The 14817-nt window shown below is 41.6% G+C and overlaps 1 protein-coding gene and 1 long non-coding RNA gene across 3 annotated transcripts in view; one reads left to right on the forward strand and one right to left on the reverse strand.

The window, feature by feature from the left end:
• Positions 1-14817, reverse strand: part of LOC107499402 (regulator of G protein signaling 7 binding protein) — a 93759-nt gene that overhangs the window by 66963 nt on the left and 11979 nt on the right. The gene's annotated exons all lie outside the window — the stretch shown is intronic.
• Positions 1-14817, forward strand: part of LOC107499403 — a 109665-nt gene that overhangs the window by 26013 nt on the left and 68835 nt on the right. Inside the window, exon 2 of the long non-coding RNA XR_001594243.2 lies at positions 8817-8868. This is a non-coding gene — a long non-coding RNA (uncharacterized LOC107499403). The remainder of the gene's footprint in view (positions 1-8816; positions 8869-14817) is intronic.

A 14817-nucleotide genomic window follows, 5' to 3' on the forward strand; every position in this document is an offset into this window, starting at 1 on the left:
GTTGTTTGGTGAAAGTCTTCTCTTTAAAGGTGGATCCATTAGTTGAGGTTCTCAATCTGGCAAAACCACACCCATCGTATATCATCTCCAGTTCCCAGTTTCAATTTCTTTAAAGTGCAGCAAGAACTGAAAGATACTTGTGATGCACGCCAAGTGCAGAATCCTCTTATAATTTTATGATTATTATTCATAGCCTCTTGTCCACATCTAATTTGATAGCAATTTTTTTCTTACCAGCTCACTTTTATGGTCACTTTCCAAGGATTCAACTACTTAGTTTTTATATTAATGGCTCTTTTTGGCTCTCCTCTCTGATCAGATTACCTAATTAGAATTACAGCATAAACACAAACAGGTTTGGGAACCAACATAACTGACTCATGATAAGCCTACAATCCAACTGGTGGGGCAGAAGCCCACGGCGGGCCTTCGTCAGTAGGTTTTACAGGGAGAATGGAGAGCTCCCCTCAATTCAGTGACTCGAGTAAATGTCGGTTAAAAGAATACCCGTAGTACTTGAAGTGTAAGTTGATTGACAGACTACAGGGATCCTTCATATGCATTTTGTTTTGAAAAGTAAAGCATGTGATATGGATTCCTTGACCAAATGAGAAATCAAAGCCCCTCTGCACAGATGACGTGCAGGAATAAGTGTAAATAGGATCAAGATTTTCATCTTACAAGCACTGCTACCACTATTACTGCTATTACTAAACACATCTGGATTTTTTGTTGTGAATGTACAGGGCATAAATACTAGAAGGAACATAATCACCCTGGTTAACACAATTTCTTTTTCTCTAGGCTCCCTCAACCCGGGGTATCCGATGCTCACTGGATTCATCCCATAGCCCCTTTCAGAAACTCCTGTATCTCTAGTTCCTCACCACGAGCACCATCTCCTGCTCCCAACTGAGGTTTGCCCACAAAAATCAGGACTATCCCTTTTAGTACTATGGCTGCAGGCTTCTGTCTTCAAACTTGGCCCCGTTCCAAGGTTGCGAGCCACATTTTGGCTATTCTTTGATGTTTAATGAGGATATTACCTACCTGGAGAAACTTCTGGGCTCCAGTACTGAAATAGCTGCTAGGCAGGGCAAGGCTATTATGATTTTGAGAGTTACAAATTATCCTCCTCTGTAAAATAGAGACTTCAACTGTAGTAACTTATTTAATTGTGACTACACCCCTAAAGGGCTTGTCTATGTGGATACCCCAGACAACTATGTCTCAGTCTTTTTTGTGTTATCCATTTTGATTCCGAAGACTCTCCCAAAAGACTAGATTTTGGCCTTTTTAAAACTGATGTTAAGCTATCCCACTAACAGTAACTAACCAAACACAGTCACTTCTTGAAGCCAAAACTTCAAATGTGTTAGCAGGACCATTTAATATCCACAAAGGAGAATGTTTGTCTTCCTATCTGCTACGGAAGGAAGGTGAAAATCTGGTTCACCTAAAAGGTCATATGAATTTATTCAAGTTTTAAGTGGAAATGAATAGGAATATGAGGAAGTCTTATTTTCTGCTATTGAAGATCAAAGCTCTCTGTGTTAGGTAGACTTGTCTGTCATATAATAATCGACCTTTATTTATAGCTTTTGAGGCTGATCATGTATTTTGCTCTTTGGTTATGATGATTAGCTAGAGAGGTGGGCTAGTAGGAAGCATCTTTCCAGAAATGATTGCACGGGGTGAGAACAGAACCAGTCCTACCCCAAGCATTCATTCCAGTTCCTCAAGGCCATTGTTTCAACCAGGGGATGTACTGACTATGTGACATTCAAAGTAAGATCAGGCGTCTAATGGAGCAACTTGTGCTCTGACAAGAGAAACATGCACATTGTAATGGGTCTGCCTATGCAATGGTCTAAATCAGGATAGGAGTAAGTACATGCCTCCAGGCACAAAAAAACTTGGCAGTCATGTTAATAGCTACAGTCTCCACTTCCTCATCTCCCATTGTTTCTAACTTTCTAATCTGAACTTCTGTCCCCACTGCTCATGTCAAAGTCACCGAAAACCTCTCTTTCACAGAGGTTTATTTCACATTTCACAGGCTCCATCCATCTTGAGACACTTTTTCTCTTGACTTCCAGGGCCCTGTGACCCTAAATTCCTAGCCTCTCTTTAGTTTCTTTTACGGAATCTCTTTTTTTCTTCCTAATCTTAGAATACCTTAGGGCTCCATCCTGTACAGTCTTCTGTTTTCTGTAGGCATAATCTCCCTAAGTGAACTTCCAGTACCAGAGTTTTAAATATCACCTCCCCGCCAGTCCACGCCAGCGACTTAAAATTTTAAATTTACTGCTCGGGCCTTTCCTCTGAGCTCCAAACTTGTCCTAATGGATATTAACTCCTAATGGATATTAATGGATGCCTAAAAGAATCTCGAAGTTATTATGTCCATACAGAGCTTTGACTTTTGCTTTCTCATCCTCCAAAGTGCCCCTCACCCAGACCTCCATTTCATTCACCACATGGCACTACCATCCAGTCAGTTGCTCAGGCCAAAAACGAAGGACTCGTTTTTGATTCTTCCCTTTCCCTCATTCCCCCCGCCCCACCCCCTCCAACCCTCAATCCATCTGGAAGTCCTTCTGGCCTTACCTCTAAACAATAGCTCTAAAATAAGCCATTATCAACCAAACAACTGATTTCTCTCTTGCCCTCACGTATTTTAAACTCATAAATCTCATCTTCCGATGGCTTTTCATTGCATTTTAAATCGAATGCACTCTTCTCCGTGACCTCACAAGGCCCTGCCAGGCTAGTTCCTAACTCCCTCCTTGACCTTGTCAGCTGCTGCTCTCTCACCTGCTCACTGCACTCCGGTCTGTCAGGCTCTGGAACTCGCCAGGTTTGTTCCTGCCTCAGGGTCTTGGCATTTACTTCTCCTCCTGCCTGGAATGCTCTGCTCCAGATCTTCACATGGCAAGTTCTTTTCACCATTCAGGTCTCAAGTTGAAAGTCACCCCCTCAGAGAATACTTCCCTGGCCAGTTGCCCTTTGCCTGCCCCTGGATGTGACATACTTGCTATCACATTATCCTTTTATATTATCGCATTTGTACTCATATCACTTTTGTAATTATCTTGTTTATGTGCTTTCTTATTTATCGTATATGTTATGAGCAGATAGATATAAATTCCATTGTTAGGTAGTTAGTTAGGCATGAGTGACAGGAGCGAGGGCCCAGCTCTGTCACCATAGAAACTTCCCTCGAGGACCTTCCTTAAGCACCCCCCAGAAATATCTCCCTTTTAGGGTTATAAATTATCCCAAATCCTAGAGCACAAAGGCCATAAAAGCTGCTGGCTAAACCAGCTACAAAAGCATGTGCAGAATGTGCTACCCTAACTTCGGTCTCATTACACCATCATTATAATCTCATGACTATGAGGGGGAAAATGAAAAAAGAAAATGTTAAAAAAAAAAGTATGTATATATAGTGTGAATAAATAAGTTAATTAAATAAACCAGCATTTAAAAAAACAATCTCATGACTATGCCTAGAAATTCATAAATCGAATGGTAACAGACTGAATTCTGGGTAAGCACATGCATTATAGGCAAAAAAGTTATATAGCAGCCAACTGTCAGTCAAGGTGACCTCACATAGGGATCATCTAGGCCCTCCCATCACAGCCCAAATATAAACAGAACTTCCCAAATCTGCATTGTTACCCCACCCCTCCCTTTGGGGTCTACTGTCTTATCTCTTCACCTCATAAATTCCACAGGGCTGCAGCCTTCCTCAGCATGGCCAGTCTCTTTCTAAAATGTATTTCCAATAAATCGTACTTTTTCTCAGTCTCGCCGACTGGAAATTCTTTACTGCATCGGTGGGGAAGAACCGAGGAACAACAACACACAACGCCACCACCCACCATCCACCTCCTCCTCCTCCCCCACGCCGCTGGGGCAATGTCGGATTTCACCTCACCCCGCCGGTGACACCATGAGAGCATGTCATGTCTGCTTTATTTTCTGGGGGGTTTATTGCCTGGTACATAGTAGGTGCTAGGAAAATCTTTGTTCAAAGAGTAACTATAGACATGAGGAAAAAAGATTAAAGCTCCAATCTTAACTCGTATCAGAGTTTTACCTTGATGTATAAAATACGAAAAGGCATAAAGCTTTGAATGTCTATGAAATTGTTTTTAAGGGCTAGATCTCTTGTAGGTACTTAAGTTCCTTTAAGAGAGAAAACATGTCAGGTGATGATTTTTATGCTTAGTTCCTAATCCTGCCACTTTAGAGGGGAGTGGTCCTCAATTTTTATTGCCCATGGAATCACCTGGGTAGCTCGGGTCCCGCACCCAGCGTGCTGATGTAATTAATGTGGGTTATGGCCTGAGCATCAGGAGGTGTAAAAGCTTTCCAGGTGATTCTAATATGCAGCCACAGGTGAGAACCCCTGTTTTACGGAATATTTTTGGACCTCATGAAATGTGCTTTCCAAAGTCCATGAAATCAAGAAAATGGAGCCCTTGCTTTAAAACTTAGTATTAGAGGTTTCCATAGCTTCTTATTCATTAATAAAACCAGGGATGAAAAAGCCTATTTAATCTTGGCTGAGTTTCAGTGTCGCCAGCCACATTGGTCTCTCTAAAGCTGAGAAGGCAACAAAAAGGCTGATGATGTTTCAGAAGCAACGAGAAGAGAATTGAATGGAGGTGGGGGGTGATGATCTGCCCAAGAGAAAAGAAACAAAGGAGCTACATGTGTGGTCGGTCAATGGAGAACCTGGTATGGTTATCACCTGGACAATATCAATACACGAGAGAATCCTCAGGGAGAGCAACAACGGGGTGCTTGGGCAGGAGGGGAGATTGGTAACAGCAGCTTTAGGTTAGCAGCGCTTTGGGAAAGAAAGACACAAGGGTGCTGGTCCAGATGACAATCAGTGTGTGTATGGTATAAAGCTGTGAGGAAAGATCCAGAGATATAAGAGGCAAGAGCAGTGCTGAAGGGAGTAGTGTGGTAACGTGGGTGATTCAGGCTGCAGCGTGGGCTGATTCAGCAGCGCATCTAGCCCCCCTGAGCAGAATGGCCTGGCAAGGGAGTGTGTGGGACGTGGAGAGCACCTGACTCCCCAAAGAATATCGGATGGGGACTAAAGGTAAGAGTAGTCCCCCAGGGACTCAGAACTTAAAGACACTTTCATTATTCACAGAGGTATTTGAGCAGCTGATGCTTTTACTTTCTCTGTGAAGTGGGAGACAAGATCATCATTAGGTTTACTGCTTTTAAATGGAAATGGCCTTCTAAATACCTAGAAAAGCAAACATCCATGCTTTAACATTTAATTTCCAGAAACAAAAGGTTATTATTTTGATACTTGAAAAGGTATTTACGCAATTTCTCCTAAGAGTAAGTGCTCTTTATAAAGCCCATTCTGCCTCTCTCTGCTTCACAGATTAAGCCGCATCCTTCTAGGAAGCTCTTTCTGTTTTCGTTTTAGGAAAACACATGGAGCTGACATGAACCAGGTATAACCTCAGGAAGAGGGTGTTACAACAAATTGTGGTGTTTCCACTGTCTAGAAAAGGGTTTAAACAATGATAACGTGAAGTCATCGTTCATAAGCTCTTCCCATATGTGGCTCCAGCTCAGGTTTTATCACTTAAATTAGCCCGACTTTAAGTACAAATGTATCTGGTGAGCTCCCGCTTCGTTATTTTTGTTAGTTTAAGCATGCCAACAGATTTACAAAACAATCTTTCAAGACCTGGAATTCTCTGAAAACAACAGTTACCGATAAGGAATTTTTATTCTTCAGTTGTGTATGTTTGCATGTAACGACAAAAAAAAAAGAAAAAAGAAAAAAAACTAGAGAAAGAGCAAAAGGTAAATTTTAAAGATGATTAAAAATTTTAACACTATCTGAACATAATAGTCTGTCTGCTACTCTGTTATTAATAAAAGGGTTCTATAAATCACCTAAATCCCCTACGTGTTTTGGAAAACTAGATTATCTCTGATTCTTGTATTGCAACATACACACACTCAAAATCAGGCCCACCACACACATGCACAAACAAGATTTTTTTCAAGGACCTATGAGTTTTTGTATTCTCAGAACCAGGTATTGAAAATCTCAGTGCTTAGCACATAGAAAGATGCATATTAATTGTAGGCTGAGTGAACAAAAGAACAAGAGTGTGTTTCCTGACACTGATTTAGAGCAGCTCTGACCCTCTGCACAGAGCAACTTTGTGCTCTGGAGCTGGATTAGAAAGTTACTTTACTGCAGACTTGGGTGTTTTCAATGTGCAGATTGACTGATGTCTACAATGAGTTTGAGCGATTAAGTACAGATTTTTTTTTAAGTTAAAAGATATTCTTTTTATAGTAGCCTGCAATTTTCCTTAGAAACCTCTCTTATGAGATTTTTCTGAAACTGCAAGAGATTTTTTTAAACTAGTGTTCTGCAGGAGGCATTTGTCAGTTCTTTGGCCATCCAACATTCATCCCTTCTTCCCGTTGGGGCAGTCTGCATTATCAGTGGTCAGTGTCCTGTACGGAAGGTGAAAGGAGGAGATCCTCTCTCCCTGCCCTGAAGCCAGGATCTTGCCCACGACCAGCTGGGCATTCCTGCAGGGGCCTGAAGCTGCAGTGTGAGACCTAAGAGGAAGGCATGTTTAGGACTCATTTGGGGCGGCAGTGTCCATCAGAGGCACTGGCTAGGGCAAAATTTTGGCCAGCTCATTTCTGCTATGCAGCCTGTGCAGTCTCCTCGGTTCGTGTCCATTTTCCAAGCCCTCCCTCAGGTTTCCTGATTTGATTTTACGATTCCCCTCTATAACTTTCCGATAAATTCTTTTTGTTTAAGATATCTAGAGGAAGCTACCCTTGCTTGCAGAAAATCCCAAATTGATACATCTCTTCAATTACCGATTAATAGCACAGCCAAGCCTATTCCTAGTAGTAATGAATAAAATAAAGAGAAAAGCAAAAAGTTACTAATTGTATAAGAAATTTGAGCTACATTCAGACATTTGTGTTCTGCCAATTGTGGCACAGTGAAAGTCTAGTCTTTGAATCAAATACTGACACTACCATTTATTGACTGCGTGACCTTAGGCAAGACAATCTCTGTGGCCTTTTCCTCATCTATAGCAAAAGAATAAAAATATCACAGGTATGTTCAAGGGACAATATGAGATTATTTTTATGATGAAAGCACTTTTAAATCTTGAAGCTATTTTTATCATTCCAAGGCCAACAAAAATCTATATAATCTCAGTTTGCACATAATCCACATCTGTTCTATATTTCCTAGTTTCTTTGGATATAGCCTGAAAGGTGGCTTCAAATTCTGGTTTTAAAAACTACCTCATCGATGTAAGCAGTAAAGCTTAAACTGTATTGAAACGATGAGTAGATAACTTCCTTGTTTCTCCATTCTAAAGCTAAGTTTCTATTTGACCCAACTTCTCTCATCTCAGCACACAGCACAATGAGCAAAGCTCAAATCACAGCTCATTTGCCTGTTGATCAGCAGATCCTTCAAGCTACCATCTGAACTTTGGCTTCTAACTACTTAGTGGTTAAAACATGTTTTCCTGGTTTACTGATATCATTTAGTATGAAGTCCTGCACATGGAGGTTCTTAAGTGGACAGGAATGAAAGTTTTCTGGTCACATGACACAGGTACAGCTAAAGGAAAGCTGTAAAAACTGAGGCAGAGATGCAGAGAAAAAGAGGTGGTATGAGGCTGACACGGTGGAGGTTACAGTCTGACATCTGGTCCTTGGTCTTGGATGATGTGACAAATTGTTTCTTGGCAGTTGGTATAACACTTCCAGCAGAGGGCAGGAAGAAGAGAGGAAGTAAAGAGAGTCTTACATGGGAGCTGTTCTCTCTTGTCACACCCTGGGAACACCCTCTTGAGGGAAAGAGGGAGACCCTGGGGGCCATGTTTACATAGAGAAAGGTGGATCCTTTCTCTGTGCCAGTGGTTCTCAAAACTTATCTATGCACTAGAATCACCTGAGGATATTAAATTCTGGAACCCGGGCCATGCCCCATGCCCCATAAATCAGAATCTGAGGGTGGGATCCAGGCACTTGTAGGTTTTGAAGCTCCCCATAGTTTTTGAAGCTCCCCGTGTGATCCCAAGGGGCATCACAGGTTTAGGAACCACTGATCAGTGTTCTCATATTCAATCAACCTTGTGAACTGAAACCATCAATGTTTCTTTTACCCCATTTCTCTACCTAGTCCTAGTTACCTTGAACCTTGAGCCTGACAAAAGTTAAGACACATTAATTATATTACATGCATGTACTATGCTGCTTTGAAAATATTTCTAAAGGCCTAATCACTTTTATAACAGAAAAATACTTGCCTTAAACCCAGTCATTTCCTAGTGTAACTGCCTTTATCAGTGGCTAATCATTTCTCTAAGGCATTCTTTCTGAAATGAAGTATTCTATTCTTGGTGTCAAACCATAGAGGGATTGAACACTTGAAGTAATACTCTTTTTAGAACTAAAGTAAAAAAAAAAATTATATTTCTAATCAAAATGTAATCTTCCAAACTAATTTTATCATTCCCATGCTAAACTGTTAAAGCTATAAATAAGCTTTGCAATTCTTTTTCTGGGTTACTATGGAAATCTTATCAATAGTGCAGGGGTTTGTTTTGTTGTTAAGGAATACTGTATCATAAGGTGTAATAATAATAGTTGTGTATATTTAACACTTATTTGCTTTATGTTTGCTGAGTGGTTTACCTACATCACATCATTGAATTCTCATAGCAACCCAGTGAGGTTAACACTATTATTATCTTCACTTTTTTTAGGGGTGGAAACTGGGACTTGTGAGGATGAGAATGCTCTGAGGTTACACGTTTGGTAAGTAGCTAAGTTATTCCTTTTGGAGTCACGTGTGAATGAACAGAGAAATTTAGTGAGAAATCGTGTGCCTAAATGTGTGCTATGTCCTTTCACTGTGGTCTCTCATTTCATCTTCATAACCACCAATACACCAAGCAAAAATATGACAGAATGATCTAGGGAAGAAAAACAGATCAAACGCCTTCTCTCTGGGCTCTCTGTCCTCCTGACTTTCTCACTCCTGTTCCCTCTCTAATTATTTTCTCCAATGAAATGGGGACAGCCCCACCAGGACCCAGAAGAACTACTGCAGAAGAAATGCTTTCTCTTATTTTGTTCTCTAGATTGCTAGTTCCAAATCAGGAAGATGAAAAAGTCTTAAGCTAGTACATTTTTGTAGGTAACCTAGAAGACAAGCAAAACGTCAGGATTTTGCAAATAGCTGCTTAAGAAATATAAGAGCTAGAACTCTACATATAGAAGTAAAATTATTTTTGAGATTTTCCAGAACTGTATTCAAGACTGATATTCAAGGCTTGACCTGTGAGATTTTTTTCCCCTTAATATTTAATGCAGATTATTTAGTGGTACTGAGAATATAGACAACAGACATGTTAAAAGAAGAAAATGAAGGTCCTTTTCCAGAAAGGAAAAACTGTAAAGATGTTGGCATATATCCTTGCAATTACATCTAGCTATGTAATTTTCATTTTAAAAATGGGGTCATACTGTAAAACTGTTCTATAATCTGCTTTTTTTTTCACTTAACATCATTTAAATGTGTGCATAGTATTCTAGCACCTGGGTATGCTATTTGTTTAATTAATCTTCTATTGAATATTTAGATCACTCTCCATTTTTTTCCTTTTGCAAGTGATGCTGTTACGTACATACATATTTTTGCAGCTCAAAGGGAACTTAGAAGTGATATGAAAACTACAGTCCAGAGTAGTCAAGGGAATTGATCAAAATGACTCAGTTGAAAGCTTGGTTGAAACTCTAAACTGATTACCAATCTGGGCTTTTTTCTTCCACATCAGTGGTTCTCAACCTTTATTTCAGGTTCTTAAGTCACCTGCAGAGATTTTTTAAAACATCATGTCTGAGCCTCCTTAACAGACATTTTGATTTAATTGATCTGGGGCAGAGCTGGGTACAAGATTTTCAAAAGCTCCTGGCGGGGTTGAATATGCAGCAGGGTTAGGAACACTGCTCTACACCATGGGGCTTCTGGAATCAAGACCTCACAGAGGGGTGTCCGGGGATCCTATCAGCATTCCCTTCTGCAAGTTAAAGCGGGAGCTTGGAACATCCTGCAGCCATTCTTTCTTGAGCAAACAGCACCCAAGTATGTTACTCCGGTGACTTCTTAGTCAATTTTCATGGGGTATTTTGTCTTGCAAGTTGAAAGAGAAGTGCTTATTCTCATAACTGCTCAGGTTTGCAAGCTTTGAATGTTTGCTTTAGAGCTGGTACGGGGGGAAGGGCTGGAGGGAGCATATGAGGAGCTACAGCTTGAGGGAAATCTGTGTCTTCTCCACCTGTACTAACAGCTATACAGCTCTTTAGCATTAGCCCTCAGCTCTCAGAGGCTCTGAGCCCCACCAGATTGGTGGCAGCCACTTCCGCCAGCATCTCCAAGAACCCTGGGGTGGTATTTGTGCAAAGTACCAGCAGGTGTCTAAACAGTTCCCCAGTTGCTCACTGTCAGAGTAAGCTGGCCTGAGCCTCTGCAGCCTCAGGCTCCAACTGTCCCACAGAGGTGCCAATCAAACTAGAACTTGACCATCACTGTCAATGTCCCTTCCTGGCTGCAGTGGAGCTGGAAATTATACCCTGAGGCTGATGAAAGTGGAGCTTTCTCACCATCCTTCAGGTCAAAGACAGAGTTAGAAAAAGACTGCTTGCTGTGTCTCCATTTACTTGGAGAAGCATCTGGAAGCAAAGTTAATTGGACTGCAAAGCTCTAGCACTTAGTGATTCAGCTTTCAGTTCATTCCTACAGCTTCCGTCCCAGAGCCTGGGTGCCAGACTCCTTCTTATGGTGAATTTGCTCCTGGGAACTCCCTGCTGCCCCTCCTATGATCTGGATTCCTCAGATCTGTGTAATACATTCAACACCAACAGGAAGGTAAATGAGGGAGTCCAAATGGAGGAGATGCATGTCCCTTTACAGGAGGGAAGAATCTTCATCACGTCAGCTGATTATCTGGAAATTTCTTAAAGACAAATAATGGGATGATGGAGAGTGGTACCTGTGGGGCAGCAGACAGGGCTGTGGACTGGAAAGCAAGAGACCTGGCTTCTCATTCCGCCTGTGTCCCTCCCAGACTATGTTGCCAAAGTCAAGACAGTTCACCTCTTGGGGCTTCAGTTTCTTCATATAGAGAGAAAATAATTCCCAGTGCAAAAAGGTATAGAAGGATTAAGTGATATAATATTTCTGGAAGCACCCTGCATCCTATAAAGCACTAGTTATCCACAGTGATAGCGAGTTCTATTTACTTAGCAAAGGGTAAGAGCACCTCTCAGGTCCCTCTAAGGTGCCAAGAAGTTAAGGAATAATATACAACACCCACTTTAGCCCTGAAGTTATGGGTCCAAAGAACCCCCGCAATGATAGGGAGCATGAGGACACCCTGTATTATTCCACAGGAAGGACTATGGGCCCCAGTAGCTATAGTCTCAAATGTTTGAGGGAGGAGAAACCGATGATCCACTGGGCTGCATTAAATCTTGAGTCTGGAATAGGACCACATTGAGTATTGAGAAGAAATTTCTTAGGTTCAGTTCCAGAAATTTTAACATGTTCATAAGGCTAATTAAGTGGTTTGGCCTTAACTATTCGAGGGCAAAATATGTTTTCCCTTTTCTATATTTGTGGTTTTTTAAATGAGGCGATAGGTAGTGATGAGTTTTAACAGTCCGCTATGTGCCATTCTGAAAGCAACAAAAACATTAAGAAGGTAAAACACAAAATAAGACTTCATGGCATTCCCCTTATTGGTCACATCCAACAATCTGCAAATATTCAGAGCAAGCAAGCAGGTGATAATTAACACGGGTAGCCACTAATAATGGCCGAGGGAAACTTTTGGTCAGCAAACTTTTTCTATTGGCCAACATATATTTCCACATAGGAATCAGCCTGAGTGGCAGCCGCCAGGTTCAGATCCACAAGTGTATCCTCCCCAGCTTCCCCACCACCCCACCTCATCTGCTTTGCCTTTTCACATTGCCTCTCTGGGCCCCTGATGGACCTGAACTTGGAGACCTTGAATCACACACTGCCGCCACTGCTAAACCCTACGTTATGACTGCATATTCCCCTGTCTTTTCCCTTCAACTTCGTTCCTTTATCTTTTGACAGTACCAACTCCTTAATCAGCACAGTTCCCAAATTAGTTTCTCCTTCCCCATTTTCCTTCTTTTCCAGCTGAATCATTCTCCTTTCCTGCCTCTTTCCCCCTCACATCCCACAGAACTTCCTTCTCAGAAGTTGGAGAATGCCTTTATAATGCTGAAGCTCATTAAAGCAAGTCTTTTCCAGAATGAATTGTGATGACATTTCTTTTGCAAAGATTACACCTAAACAGATATATGAACTCACTTCGCATTTCACACCCGATCTATACTGGTGCCTGTGCAATAACCTAATACTAAAATTTAGAGAATAATGTAAAGCTACACCCAGTCTGAACAGACTTGGTAACTTAAAACATATTTCATCTTCAGAAAACAAAAGATTGAATCTATGAATATAAAAACAGTTGATAAGCCTTGTTTCATGGAAGGAACATTTGCCGAGCGATTTTTGCATGATGGTGCGTGCTGTGGTCTAAAATAATCTGAGCAGTCTCCTTCCTCATTATTCAGTGATGGTGTAGTACTCAAACAGATGCAGCCACTCGAGCTCAAACGTCAGACAGTTAAGGAAACATGACTTCATGGGGTGAAAAATGTTCCAGGGAGCCACCCAGTTTGGAAGAAACAGCAATCTCCTTTAAATCCTGTTGTCCCCCATGTAGTTACTCCCAGGGAGGGATGAAGGACAGCCTGATTCCTAACCGGTAAATATTCATGATCCTTGGCAATGGCTTCCTCAACTCTCCCCTCTCTCTTCATAGAGAGAAGAGGCTTCTCAAATGTCCACAGGTGACTGTCTGCCCCACAGTTACACTCTGAGAATTTTGAATTTTAAGGCTTTCAGCCATCTGCTGTGGTCAAGGGAACAGACCCACTCTAATGGTTAATTTTATGTGTCAATTCGACGGGGCACAGAGGCCACAGGAACCCCAGGTATCTGGTTAAACATTTCTGGGTGCATCTGTAGGTGATTAGCATTTGAATTGGCAGACTGAATAAAGCAGATGGCCCTCCCCAGTGCAGGTGCGTGTCATCTAAATTGTCCCCCTCCCCCACCATAGGATTTCCAGTTTTGTCCCTATGAGACATTCTCATCTTCTCACTCAGCCTCAATGTGACTTTCTTGAGTGTTCCCATCACCCGAGTGGGCGGCTGTCTCTCCTTTGTGTGCCATCACCACCTGATACCATTCCTTACCCTACTTCCATTTCTCTTTTAACTCTTGTACTCATTGATGTCCTGGAGTGGTACTGGGTATCCCACTCCTCAAATGTCCTCTACCGGGAAGAGTGGGTTGGTTCTTGAAACCCAGAATTCACCCTACCTGAACTTGGATCAAAGTCAGATCTGACATGGGTCATTTCTAGCACTTGTAAGGGTGGGCAAACAAGAAGGAAGGTGGCCAAGGATGGAGCAATCTGAGTAAACATAGTACAGAGGAAGAAAGTCTAAAAGATTTGGAACCCAGAGAGAAGTGCTCAGGCCTAAAGAATGCAGAGGCAAGATCAGTTCACGTTGTACTGGCAGCTTCAGTCAGGCCATAATTTTATTTTTTTCCTTCTCATCTCTTTTCCTCTTATTAGCTGAGGAAACCTTAAAACCCCTGAAATAGGTTGTGTGCTGGCTGAAGAGGTCCTTGTCCTGAAGTATGTCCAATGGGAGGAGAGAGACTGAGTGGAGATAATAGTTTGTGGCCACAGAAGGGAAGGAGAGCAGGCAGGCTGATCCCAGGGCCTCTCCAAGCAAGAAAAGGGCTCTCTGAGAAAACAGTTCAGCGTAATGTCAAGAGTAAAGACTCTGGCACCAGACAGCCAGTGTTCAAACCCCAGCCTCACCAAATATTTGACTAAATACCTCAACTTTCTGAACTTAAATTTACTACAAAGTGGAGATTTAAAAAATATCCAGCATTCTAGGTGCTCTGGAAAGCTTCCAATCATGCCTCATCAGGAATCACAAGACAACCGTGGCCCCACATTTGCTTTAGGGACCACCTTGGAGCCATGAGAAAGAAGTCAAAAGAATCACAAGAACAATAGTACTGACATGCTTAATTTAAACCAACGAAATAATACCAGCTCCCACCTACCTACATTGTTGGCTCTGTGATTAGGCCACTAGAGGCTAGTCTCTGTTACTTGCAGGTAAATGCATTTATTAGCAAACATAAAACTTTAAAGCATTATCTCAGTTCTCAGTAAATATTACTTCAGATGAACTTAGTTAATCATGAAGTGTAATATGTGCAAAGAGTACAACATATAAATTGGTTCTCCACACATTTTAACTCCCATTTCTGTCTCCCCTTAATTCAAGACAAATAGTGTCCTCCAAGGTTTGCTCATTGTAGGAGGCCCAAGGCCACACAAATAGAAGAGAAAGGACATTGATTGCTACATGTTCTTCAAAGCTCAGTACAAGTGGCAGCATGACCTTTATGAAGTCTTCTTTCCTGGCTATACGCACTCAAGCTGAGCTAATTGTCACTTTATGTCTCTACAACATAATCTACATATTTCTATCGCAGCATTGATCACACTGTTTTGCAATGATTTAATGACAGGTCTATCCCTATACAGACGCTACATGATACGCTGCCCC

The sequence above is a fragment of the Rousettus aegyptiacus genome, unplaced genomic scaffold, assembly GCF_014176215.1.
Source record: "Rousettus aegyptiacus isolate mRouAeg1 unplaced genomic scaffold, mRouAeg1.p scaffold_m13_p_8, whole genome shotgun sequence".
NCBI classification, from domain to species: Eukaryota; Metazoa; Chordata; class Mammalia; order Chiroptera; family Pteropodidae; genus Rousettus; species Rousettus aegyptiacus.